Source organism: Pinus tabuliformis, chromosome 8, assembly GCF_031772625.1.
Source record: "Pinus tabuliformis cultivar Carrire ecotype Pingquan chromosome 8, CPIR1, whole genome shotgun sequence".
Taxonomy (NCBI): Eukaryota; Viridiplantae; Streptophyta; class Pinopsida; order Pinales; family Pinaceae; genus Pinus; species Pinus tabuliformis.
This window is the reverse complement of record NC_142294.1, coordinates 1819045137-1819058647: the sequence shown is the minus strand read 5'-3', so window position 1 is coordinate 1819058647 and position 13511 is coordinate 1819045137.

Here is a 13511-nt window from a genome sequence, read left to right as displayed (position 1 = left end):
CTACCCCAAGATTACCAAACCAAAATCTCATATTTTGACTCCAATGGCCCTTTGACAGCTGTCCAACATGCTAAGAGGATGCAAGACCATTTTGAGACCTATGAAATAGATGATGACAGTGTCAGAATGAGGATGTTTGTTCAAAGCCTAACTGGGGATGTAAGAACTTGGTTTAGATCCCTGAATGCAAATTCCATCACAACTCCTGATGAATTGTATCAAGCCTTTACTAGCAGATGAGAGAAGAAGAAGGATCCTCTGCACATACTTGGGGAATATGAGACTATCAAAAGAGGTCCCCAAGAGACTGTTTTGGAGTATTGTGCAAGATTGAACAATGTATATAACGCAATCCCACAAAATTTAAGACCCCCTCCTGATTTAGCTTTGTACAAATTCCCTGACGGTTTTGACCCTGACATGGCCTATCAGTTAAAGGAAAGAGATCCTCAATCCCTTGCAGAGGCCCAAAGGGTTGCTGTTACAGTGGAAGCCAACCTAATTGCCAAAAGAAACAGAGCAAGATTGGAAAAGAGGACTGTTTTCAAAGAGGAACCCTTTGCCTTTGATCAAAAGCTGGATGCAATACTCACTGGAATGAAAAGATTGGGTGATAGAGTGGAATCGGTTGAGAGAAAATCATCATGGGAAGCACCACAAAACAACCCTCCTAGGAATCCAAATTTTAGGAGAACTCAAAACCCAAACGTTGGAAAGACCAGTGCTGACCAAGACATAAGACCCCCTTTCCAAGAAAATTATGCAGAGACTTCCACATCAACTGAACCCAATGAAGATTCTCAAATTAATTTAATGGGTCTAGATGGTGAAAGTCAAGTTTTCTTAACACAAGAAGATCATGAGGATGATGAAATCAAACTGTTCCAAACTAAATCAGGTGAATCCTTTGACTTTAAACAAGGCTATGACACTGCTGTTTATGAAGTCCATAAACAATACAAGCTGAGGAGCAGAACTGTGAATGTAAACCAGCCTGAAAAGATAAAGGATAATCAGCAGCCTAAAAGAGCCATAGTCACAGAGCCTAATGACAAAACAAATTCACCTGCAGAAGAAGTAATTATTGAAGAGATTACTGAACCGTTGTCCTTAAAACAGCAGCCTATGGCTACTTCATCCTCTCACCCTAATTTAAATATTACTCCTCAAGAGATGAGTAAAAAGGATAGGTCCCAAAATCAAGATAAAAATCAAGAAGAAGATCTAGTGAACAAGGAAAGGACTGTTATCCATAACCCCAAGACCCAATCTGAAAAACCATTTGACCTAGAAACTGAAATTGGCAAACTAAAGATAGCAATTCCTCTCTCAGAACTAGCGAAGCATGACATCTATAAACTACAGATCAAGAAGTCCCTTCAACTCACTAGCAACAAAGATGATGTTAATGTGTTGGATGATACCCCAGAATTACTATTTGGCCCAGAAGTGGATGGAAAAACAGTAGTCACAGGGGTATTACCTTTTTATGTCAGCTTACATATTCATGATAAGATATTACATAATGCAATGTTTGACTCAGGGGCCTCTCACAATCTCATGCCAAAAGCAGTCATGGAGAGATTGAATCTAGATATAACAAGACCATACAAGGACCTGTTTTCCTTTGACTCCAGCCAAGTCAAGTGTTTAGGTCTCATAAAAGACTTATGTGTGTCTCTGGTTCAATACCCAAACAAAACAATTCTGATGGATGTTGTAGTTGCTGATATCCCACCTAAATATGGGATGCTGTTATCAAGATCATGGGGAGCGAAACTCCAAGGTTCCTTACAATTAGACATGTCATATGCCACCATCTCTGTTTTTGGGCAACCAAAAAGATTATACAGAGAAACACTCATGAAATACATGGTCAGCAGTGAAGAAAAGCCCCAAAACTTTCCCATATATGCTGTCCATTCAGACATAGACTCATACATTCTCTTCAATGACAGCACAACTTCCTCAAAAAATAATGTTGAAACCAAAATACTCATACAAGAGGAAGATTCTAATGAAGGAATTACCACCCATGAAACAACAGTCAATCAATCACTAGACACTGCTGCTGCTCTAGTTGTAAGACATATTCAATCAAATGATGAGACTGTTCTAGAAGACAAGCCAGATGAAAAACCAGAACTTCAACTTACTTTGCCAGCCCATGAACAGATTGTTAAATCTCCTTCACAACAAGATATTCTATGGTTCCTTGAATTTGATGGCTCAGTCAACAAATTAGGGGCAGGAGCTGGAGTTTGGGTACACAATAAAGAAAACACTCATGCAGAAGGCAGAGCCTATAGATTAAACTTCAGATGTACTAATAACATGGCAGAATATGAAGCTCTTTTGCTAGGCCTCAAGTTAGTAAAGTTCTTACAAGCTGCCAGGGTTTCAATCATGGGAGATTCAGATTTAGTTATCCAACAAGTGAAGGGAAATTTTGTCACAAATGACAAAAGACTAAGGTCTTATAGGTCTGCTGTAGCTGAAGTACTAAACTTTTTCTCCGAATTCCAAATCACTAAAATTCCTAGAACCCACAATCTGCATGCCCATAGTCTGGCCACATTTGCTAGTACTTGCAAATTACCATTGGAGCCTAACAATTGTTTCACAGCTGAGATAAAACACAGGCCCTCCATTCCAAACAATGTCAAAGATTGGCAAGTATTTGAGGATGATATGCAAATAAACAATTTTTTAACGCTGCAACAAGAATTTGCAGGATTAAATATTGACATTGATACAGCAAGTCAATCACAAATACTTGATACAGCAAGTCAATCACAAATACTTTAAGGAGCAAGTCCATCACAAATACAATTTCAAAAGGTTACTCACCCAATATCACCTAGAACAGCAAAACAAATGCTAAATCCAACTATTTTCAACAAGGAAAGCATTCAGCAAATTCAATCAATCAGTTGTGAAGAAGTGGCCAATGCTGAAACTGAAATCATAGAGCTGAAAGACAACTTTCTGCCAACAGGCCTAACTCCACTAGAGGACATCTTTGATTCAAATGATATCCCCAGAAAACCAAAAATGCAGCCCTTAAATGCAGCCATTGAAGAATGCAACATTGGTACCATTGACAAACCCAAAATAATAAAATTGTCTGCATCTCTACCTCCTGATCAGAAGCCTAAATACATTGACCTCTTTAAAGAGTTCCAGGATGTCTTTGCATGGAGTTATGAGGACCTAAAGTCCTATGATACCTCTGTTATCCAGCATACTATCCCTCTCAAGCCTGATCAAAAACCCTTTAAACAAAAACTGAGGAGAATCAATCCAATGCTTCTCCCAGCAATGGAACAAGAGGTACAGAAAATGTTCAAGGCAGGCATCATAGCACCAATCAGATTCTCTGAATGGATCTCCAACTTAGTCCCTACAAGAAAGAAAACTGGTGAAATAAGGCTGTGTGTGGACCTAAGAAATCTGAACCAAGTATCCCTCAAAGACAACTATCCCTTACCCAAGATGGATCACATTCTCCAAAGAGTGGTAGGGGCCTCAAGGATCTCATTACTGGATGGATTTTGATGCTTCAATCAAATCCTGGTGCACCCCGATGACCAAGACAAAACAACATTTACAACCCCATGGGGAACTTTCAAATATGTAAAAATGCCTTTTGGATTGAAAAACGCAGGGGCAACTTTTCAAAGAGCAATGGATATTGCTTTTGCCAAGGAGATTCATGACTTTCTTGTCATTTACTTAGATGACCTTACACCTTTCTCAAAATTAGATCAAGAACATTTGAAACATCTGAGACAGATCTTCCTAACATGCAGGAAATATGGAATTTCCTTCAATCCCAAGAAGTCTCTATTTGGTTTGGAAGAAGGTAAGCTGTTAGGACATATTATTTCAAAGGATGGCATAAGAATTGATCCAGATAGGATACAAGCTATCCTACAAATGCCCCACCCAAGAAATATCAAAGAATTGCAAGGATTCTTGGGAAAGATCAACTTCTTGAGAAGGTTTATCCCCAACTTAGCAGAGTTGATCAGATTGCTAAATAACATGCTAAAGAAGGATTCAAAAGTAAAATGGACTGTTGAAGCCAATCAAGCCTTTGAAGGCATAAAGCTGGCCCTTACCCAAACCCCAGTTTTGACCAATCCTCAATTTGACAGAGAATTTATCATTTTCTCCTTTGCCTCCCAACACACTATTGCTGCTGTTTTGTTACAGAAAGATGACCAAGGAAATGAGAAGCCAATTGCTTTCTTTAGCAGAGCTCTTAGAGATGCACCTTTAAAATATCAAATCATGGAAAAGCAAGCTTATGCTTTGGTTAAATCCATTAAGGACTTCAGGATTTACATCCTTTATTCACATGTTATAGCTTATGTACCAAGTCCTATTGTCAAAGACATTCTCACCCAAGAAAATTTAGAGGGCAGAAGAGGAAAGTGGATTGCCAACATCTTGTAATTTGATATTGAAATAAAACCTACAAAACTAATAAAAGGGCAAGGTTTGGCCAAACTAATGACAGAAGCAAATTTCCAAGCCTTAGACATCAACCAGCTGGACAGTGAACCGGAGCTGGCGACTCCAAAGATCAATGTAGCCTTTGAACAATCCCCTTGGTACTCTGATATATGTTATATATTGCAAAACCTGTGTGCTCCCCCAGGATTGTCCAAAACTAAATGTAGGTTCTTAAAAATGAAAGCTTCTAAATTCTGTGTTATGGATGGAAATTTATTTTGGAAAAACCATGAAGGGATATTGCTAAACTGCCTAATTGAGAATGAGACTGACAATACCATAAAAGAATTTCATGCAGGTGACTGTGGTGGACACTTGTACTGGAAGTCCACTGTGGATAAAATACTAACGGCTGGTTACTACTGGCCCACCATGTTTTCTGATGTCAATAAATTCACCACCTCATGTCATAAATGTCAAGTGTTTGAGGGAAAGAGACAGTTGCTGCCACTTCCCTTGAGGCCTATTACAACAGAGAGACCTTTTCAACAATGGGGCTTGGATTTCATTGGGGAAATTCATCCCTCATCTTCAGGCCAACATAGATGGATCTTAACAGCCACAGACTACTTCACCAAGTGGATTGAAGCTGTTCCATGCAGACAAGCAAATGATTCCACAATCATTCAGTTCTTGGAGAACAACATATTGGCTAGATTTGGTTGCCCTGACAAAATAATAACAGACAATGCTGCTGCTTTCAGATCCAAGAAAATGGTGAATTTCTGCCACAAATTTCACATCACCTTAGGCCATTCTACCGCATACTATCCCCAAGGAAATGGCCTTGCTGAGTCATCAAATAAAAGCCTGGTAAACATCATAAAGAAAGTGCTAGAAGAGAACAAAAAGAATTGGCACAAGAAGCTTGTGAATGCTCTATGGGCAGATAGACTAACAACCAAAAGATCAATTGGGACCAGCCCATATGAGTTGGTTTATGGACTAGAAGCCAAATTTCCTTCATCACTAGGAGTGCCTGCCATGAAGCTTCTTCAAGAAAGCCAAGCTGAACCAAATGATATGCAAAGAAGGATCAATCAAATAATATGTTTACAGCAAACTAGAGATCAAGTTTTCAGCAGAGTTCAAGTTCTACAAGAAAAATTAAAGAAGGCCTTTGACAGAAGAACGAAGGCAGAAGATTTCAACATTGGTGACAAAGTCCTCAAGTGGGATGCAAGAAGAGAGGATAAGGGAAAACATGGAAAATTTGATTCCCTCTGGAGAGGACCATTTGTTGTCCAAGCAGTACAAGGAAACAACACTTATTTCCTTAAAAGTCTTAATGAAACTAATTTGGATGAAGGCCCTGTGAATGGCAGGATGCTGAAGCCCTATTTTGAATATCACCCATAAGTGCAGCCTGAGTTTTCCCTTGTACATATCCAGATGTATATATTATTTTCTGTTAAGATGTAAAAAGGCAATTTCTCAAAGTTTTCTAAACTACTAGCAAAAAGTAAATAGGATCAAGAGGTCTACCAAGATGGGAAGTACACAATTTTGGGCATTTCAAAGCAGCAAACTTCAAAATTTTGATAAAAGCAGTCAAGGGCCAAGGCAATCTGACCTGCTGTTCTTGGTCTTTCAAAAGAAAAACCATCCCCATGTGGAGCCACTGTTAGCTACCTATACCAATAGGTTTCATATTTCATGATTGGCAAGGAAAGGTCCAAATATGCTCTGGTTTGATCATGCAAAGATCACATATTTCCAAGAGAACACAATCTGTGCTTATAGCTTGATGTGGACTCAAATTTTGATGGATGGTCCAACAGCCTAATCTGGATCATGCCATGTTTTGAATTTTCAGTTGTAGAATAGAGAAAGAAGTCTGTCCAAACTGTTTAATCTTGGCAGACAAGTAGTTTAGGTAGAGAAGAAAGGCTCCCAACAGCTTAATCTGGGCCCTTGGAAGAAATAAGGGTAGAAGTAGATAGAAAAACAAAAGAAAAAGCCAGAGAAAAGAAAAGGCAAATAAGGGTCTGCAAGTCCAAGTGCACCCTCCAAGAAGAAACAAAAAATGCTAGGCAAATAGATGGGTAGGCAGCTGGGGTTGCAGAAATATCATTCTTTGCAAAAATATGTGTGCTGAAATGTCCACAAAGGAAAATCAATGGTTGAGAAGCTCCTTTTCTCCATCAGGTTGCAGCAAAGAAAGGAAGCATGTCTAACTTCCCAAATTTCCCCTTCTACTCTTATTACTAACATCCCTTCATCCATGGAGATTGATGAAAAGATCTGAGGTTTCATGGTGGTTCTTATTCATTTAAAAGCCATATTTCTTGTCTAAAACTCTTTTCATTTTGCTCTACTCCCTAAGCTAAGTTATTTTCAAACTAACTTAGTGGTATCTCCCCTCACCCACTCCTTTCATCCATATTAACCCCTAACTCTATTGTATAATTCCCCTATGTTCCCCTTTCCCTACTATAATAACACTATGGTGTATAAATCCCAGCATTATATACATATCCTCCTTTTAGCATTATAGCTATATAGGTTTGTCTGAGGGAGACTTTAGTCCACCTGGGACTATGCTCAACCCTGTCAAGGGATTACTCTAACCCCTGGTTAGGAGTAATAACCTCTCCATAAGCCCAAACCTCACCTCTGCTAAACCCTCCATAAACCCTTTTTCACAAATTAACCCAAAAACCCCAAAAAACTCGCGAAAACCCTCAATCCTAAAGTTTTCCGCCAAAAGTATTTAATTGAATATTTAAATGAACCGGCGGGACCCCCCCAACCTGCACAATCCGTCGGAGGACCCGCCAACCGTCCGATCTCTGCCGCCCAGATCTAACGGTGGGCGGTCATTTTCACTCCCCGACCTGCCGACCTTTAGCGTCCGGGGAAAGCGGTTTTCCACCCCGTACAAGGGACGCGTGGCAGGCGGTGGGGTTGTTCGGAGCCCCCCTCCCCGATACCGCCTTTGCCCAAAGGTGGTGCGGGGAACCCGCTTACCACCATCCCGTTACCGCCTCCCCCTTGCGTCATACTTGCGTCATCCTGACGTAGCGCCCTTCCCCGCCCCTGCGCCGCGTGGCCCTCCACGTAACCCTGCCACCCTATCCACCCGCCACCGTGTCCTGCCACCCTGGCCTACACCTCAGCAGCCACGTCACCTCCGTACCCGGGCCCGCCATGACGTCATCGGCGGAAAGGCGCCAATTACCCTATTTTTCCGAATTTTATCGTTAAAGTCATGTTTTGAGGCATTTTCAATGTCATTTTCGCGTGAAGAAGGATATAGCCGTTGCAGCTGCCAAAGTGACTCCAGACCTCCAAATTCAAATTGCAACCGCTCAGATTCATCACTTCAACCTTCAGAGTTCGGCCCGCAAGCTATCTAAGCGTTCTGTCCAGGTATTCACCGTAATTCCTCTGTTTGGCCCATGCTTACCAATTCTCTGTAAATTACCATTAGAATACCTGTTGAAATTCATAGAAGCTCTACACCTATTACCTAAAGTAAGCCAAGGCAATCTGCATTGCCCCAGCTCTGTAATTCGACATAGAAACAGTCAATTTGCGGGTAAAAACTGTGAAATTACCTTTGAAGCGCCCGACATTGTTCCCTTTTGCCGGGTGTACACACCAGCTGCAGCCTTTCACCTAAATAATTCCTCATACCCTCTGCAAATTGCCCTGAGCAGTTCACAATCCCTGTGAACTTGCTAAAAAACTGCAGAAACAAGACTGTGTGTTTTTCATTATAAGACACAGTTCAGACATTGACTACAATTGACCTGGCATTTTGAGCTCTTAAAACTTTGCAAGCCATTTAACTCCTTTTTACTCAAAATCAAATCATATAATGGCTGCTTCTGCATCCTCATCCCTCAGTGTGGCTCCATTAAATCCACCAAATAAAGAGTTGGAGGCCTTGACATTTGCTGACAAGGACTATCTTATTGAAGACTTTGAGGGTGACAGGGACTTCTTGCAGACCTTCTGTCAATTAAGAGAGGACTATAAGGATGGTCATGTTACACATGGGATATGGGAGTCAAACCCACCATACTATTGTCTCCCAGCTGTAAATGTCTTCCCTGAAATCATTCACCTATGTGCTGAAAACTATGATGTGCAGCACAGAGCTATTAGCACTCCATCTGGGAGGATCCTTTTCTACATTAATGCTGAGTCCATCAACAAAATGTTACATTTTGATCAGACAGAGTTGCTAATCCCATTTTCCATGAACTATTTGCTGGACACTGGTGCCAAGATGACCAGTGAGGAGATTCAAAAGGTCACCAGGAATTTCATGAGACCTGAGTGCCAGCCTACAGGGCCACCTCCCTACCTGGCTGTCCATTTCAATGATGTAGGCAGGTTTTTACTGGACATGATTGCCTATGTGTTGGGATACAAAAACAGTGAGCATGTGGATAAAACAATGCTGGTATTGCTATCTGCTTACAGCCCACGCCAACCCCCTGCCCGCAAATATAACTTTGCTAAGTTCATAGCTAACAAGATTCATGATCAGTTGAGCAGAGTGGACAGACAGGGGGTCTTCAAGTACTCGGCCTATATTTACCACCTGTTCATGTACTACCATTCTGAAGCCTTCCCATGCTACATCAGAAGGCTGGATCACAAAGGGGAAAGAAGATCTGTCATCTTTTGGACCTCTGTCTATCACAAAGTCACAAATTCACCCTATACCTACTGTGAATTTGTTGACCAATTTGTATACCCAGTCTCTTGCCTGTTGATGAGGTCACCTCCTCCCAGAATATCAAATGAGATAAAGAAAGCTCTGCAGCTTTCCAAAAAATATAAAATAGGTGACTGGTACCTATATGAGAACCATACCGTCATTAGGATCTATGGCTGTGAGCTCTGTCCATACAGGCTCCCAAAATATGTACCTATGAGGTTATTTGCCTTGGAGTATTACAGGCAGTTGATTCAGTCCGACCTCACCCATTTCCACAGCGCCAAAAAGAAGGCCCACCTCAAGTTCAAACACCAGTTGGGCCCCTTCATCATGAACAAGAAAGAAAGGTGGGAAGAGGCAGACCTAGTCCTTAAGGATAAATGCAAGCTGTCCTATAGTTTTTGGTGGGTCCATTATGACCCTGAAGGTTTCATCACTGCTAGGAGAAACAAGTATAGGCTTATAGGCATTAAGCATTGCCAGTACCCACATATTGAAAAATATGACACCTGCAAGAATGGCAGATGGATACTCTAGTTGAAAATTTAACTGAGGAAGAGACAATGCTAAAGAATAGGAGGGAGCTTGAAAAAACTATTGACCTAGACTATGTGCAGCAGGTACCTTTCAGACCGCCTTATTCAGTGGGAGAAGGGACCTCGGCCACAAGGACTGCACCACAGGCGCCATCTACATCAGCACCGCTGACAGACAAAGGCAAAGGCATAATGGGTGCAGAGGAGGAAGTAGTGAAGGAAAAGTCTGCCCCTGTAACAGAGCAGCAAACAGGGCAGCAAACAGAACAGCAGCCAGAACAGCAGCAAGGGCAAACTGTCCTACCACAAACTGGGCTGCCAGCAGCTCCAGCACTGCAAATTCCACCCCCACAAACTGAGCCAGTAACTGCCCCTATTTTGCAGACCCCAGCACATGAGGAAAGGGGTACAAAAAGAGATAGAGAAGAGTCCACTCCTCTTAGTGGATGCTCCCACCAGCCAGAAGACAAAAGGCAAAGAGCAGACTCCCCAGAGGTAGAAGACATTACTGAAGATGTCTTGGACAGTGCAAGAAAAGACAGGGAGGGTAGTCAGCATACAGGTACAAGCTCCTTTCAGCAGGAGCAAACTTTACAGCTCGGTTTGGAAGTGTCCTCCTCTTCCCAGTAGACCAAGAAGCCCAAAAGCACTAAGGCTTCTTTCAAACAAATAAAGGCTCAAAATGAGCTGCTAAGGGCCGAGGTCTACAAGCAATTCATAGATGCAACACCAGCCCAGCAAGAAAGGCTAATGTCGGTGTATGACATTCAGCAGGAAAAGATAATCTTCAGCCACTTTAAGCCCAAAGGGCCGGAGCCTAAGACAGCTGCAGATTTTATAAAGACAAGGGTGGAGGTCCTAGCCAGAGATATACATCCCATGGACCAGATTGAACTCCATAAGCAAGCTGGGGAGATGGTCTATGCAACCTTGGTAGAGAAGGCCACCATGGCACATGAGCTGAAACAGTCCCTGAAAAACACCAACACCCAGTTGGATTTTGAGAGAATGTCCTCTCAGGCCAAAGACAATAGAATAATGTCTCTTGAGGAGATCATTATTGATCTGGGACATGATCCTAGTGATCCAACGGGTGTGAAGGCCCTCATGAAGAAGAAAGATGATGACCTCAATGCATTGAAGAAGAGGTTAAAGCTGCAGCCCACAGAGCATCCTCAAACAGCAGAACTTCAAAAGCAAAAACAGGCTGAGGACCAACTAGACCTCCTAATGCAGCAAGACCAGAGGATCAGGGAATTGGAGAAAGAGCTAGAAGGAGCACTACAAGATAAACAGGCAGAATCCACTTCCCAAGCTCCTCCAACTACTTCGACAACAGCAGCAACTTCAGGGACAACAGTGGCCCCCACAACACCAGCAGCTCCAGATGCCAGCCCAAGTGTAGAGGAATTGACCAAGGCCGTCAAAGCAATGGAGATCCAGGCAGATGAAATAAAGAAGGCCAAGGAGAAGTTGGCAGAACTGGATGCCAAGTATGACAAGTCCAAAGTGACTGTAGCAGAACAGGGCAGAGAAATAAAGGCCCAAAAGGAAAAGATAAAGGCCTTAGAGAAAGAGTTGAATCTGGAGACTGCTATGGCCGACATAAAGAGAATCCTATGGGCCAAAATTGGCCAATCCATCAAACAGCAATGGAGGTCAATAAAAATAATGCATGAGCAGATGGATTTAATGGGCCAAGCTCAAGCAGAAATTCAGAAGGCCAAAACAATGCTAGGGAACAGAGTAGAGCAGGCAAACAGAATGATAGACTTCCTGAACAGGCAAGAAAGGGAGGAATTGGCTGCTATAGGCATTCCCAACAGAACAGAAGCCGTCCTCTCTGCCAAGAAGGTACTAACTCTCAGGAACTATATACAAACAGTGGAGAGGAAGTACTATGAGATGCAAGCAGATGTGGAGGAATACAAAGTTAAAATGGGAGTGCTGCAAGCAAAAGGCCTGCCCAGCTTACTAAGTGGTGCAGGAAAACTGATCTCTCCAGATCAAATGGCCAACAGAATGGCAACCACTATTGAAAATCAGATTATTGCATCTGGCAGTTCATCTGAACAAGCAGGGCCTCCCACAGGGCAGAGCTTATATGACAAACTTGAAGGCATGTTCTTCATTGAGAATGAAGTGAATCACCTGTTTGAAACCCCTCCCAATCTTTATAGACATACAGAGGCCGAGGAAACATTGATAAAGATGCGCAGACATCAAATGCCTAAGGAGGATTGGTGGCAATTCATGCTTCAGATTTTGCCACGGTAGCTTCAGTCATTCGGCCACTGCCAGCTCCAGGTCACTACAAGACAAATAACATGACAAGTGTCAGCAGTTAAAGCAGCTAAAAAGTGACTCATCATACAGACAACGACAGCTATCCATGTTTCAGACAACACATCTCCAGCCGACTCTAACAGCCATAAAGTCCAAATATCTTCTGACTATTTTGACAGCTGAGGCATTAAGGAATTACTGCAGCATTCTCTCCTTCAGCTACTGCATTCCAGAGATTAGCATATCATAAATGAGATATTAACTCATTCGCTGATATTTTTGATGTAAATTTTGTATATATACTCCCCTGAGTAACTCATAAAGGGTTGGTAATTTTCTCTATGAGACAAATGTATTATACACTTTCTGAATTATCTAATACAAAGGGCTGGATGAGCTCAGTGATTTCCTGAAATATTTGATGTCTGGATGATGCTCCATGTGCTGATGCAGAATCCTTGTGCTGTCTGATTAAATAACAAGTTTTTTCCTTAATCTCTGTTCTTGTCCTTCTTATGTTTATCAAATCATACTCATCTTATACTAATCTAGCAGTAAAAAGAAAGAATAGTGCAGGACTTGTTTCACTACACCTTGTACTCAATTTTTACTACTGTAAATGTTTGTCTTCAGGATTACTTTGCACATGAATTCTTAATTGCTCATGTAGCTGTTAATTCTATATGTATGAATATCACCTAGAAATTCTTAAATGCTCTTGGGTCAATATTCTCACTGTCTTACTCCAAAAGTTTACTGTAAGATTCTTAATTGCCTTGCATAAACTGGACACAACCCACCCAATCACTTTATGAAAGTTTATTTCTCAGACACTAACCTTTCTCTGCAGCATCACTACAGCAAATCACTCAGCACCTCAAAATAACTAAAGGACCACTGACTCCATAGCCCAATGGACTAGAACACTTTGGAGAATGCATAAGCACCTTGACTGAAATTATCATCCAACCAAAACATAAACCAAAACCTGAGCCTAATAACTAGCCTAAAATACTATCAAAACAGAGACAAATTATAAAGAGAGAGCCCTCTCTGATTACAGTTTGGCCAGAAACTGTGATCCAAAGATTGGTTAGTGGTTACCCCGGCCGTATTCCCTTGGGAGTCATAGGGAACAACCTGGGTGTTAACAGGCAGTAACCCTGGTAATTTTTCTCGAAATACATCGTTATGTTGTTTCAATATTGAATAATTTGTAAAGGGATCTATTATGAAACTAGATCACAAAAAGATAGAAAAGATAGATCAACGCCTTAGAATTCAGCCTCTTCGAGGGGGCAACCTCCTTTACATTACATAAATGAACAATTCTTACATGATTCAAATGACAAAACCTCTTTTCTATACATAGGAGTCTAAGGGGTCACAATATAACCAAGCCGACCTAACAATAATAATATAAGGGCACAAAAATAACAATAGAGGGATTCTATGGGGCATAGTAATAACAATATGGGGACAATAGGGGCACA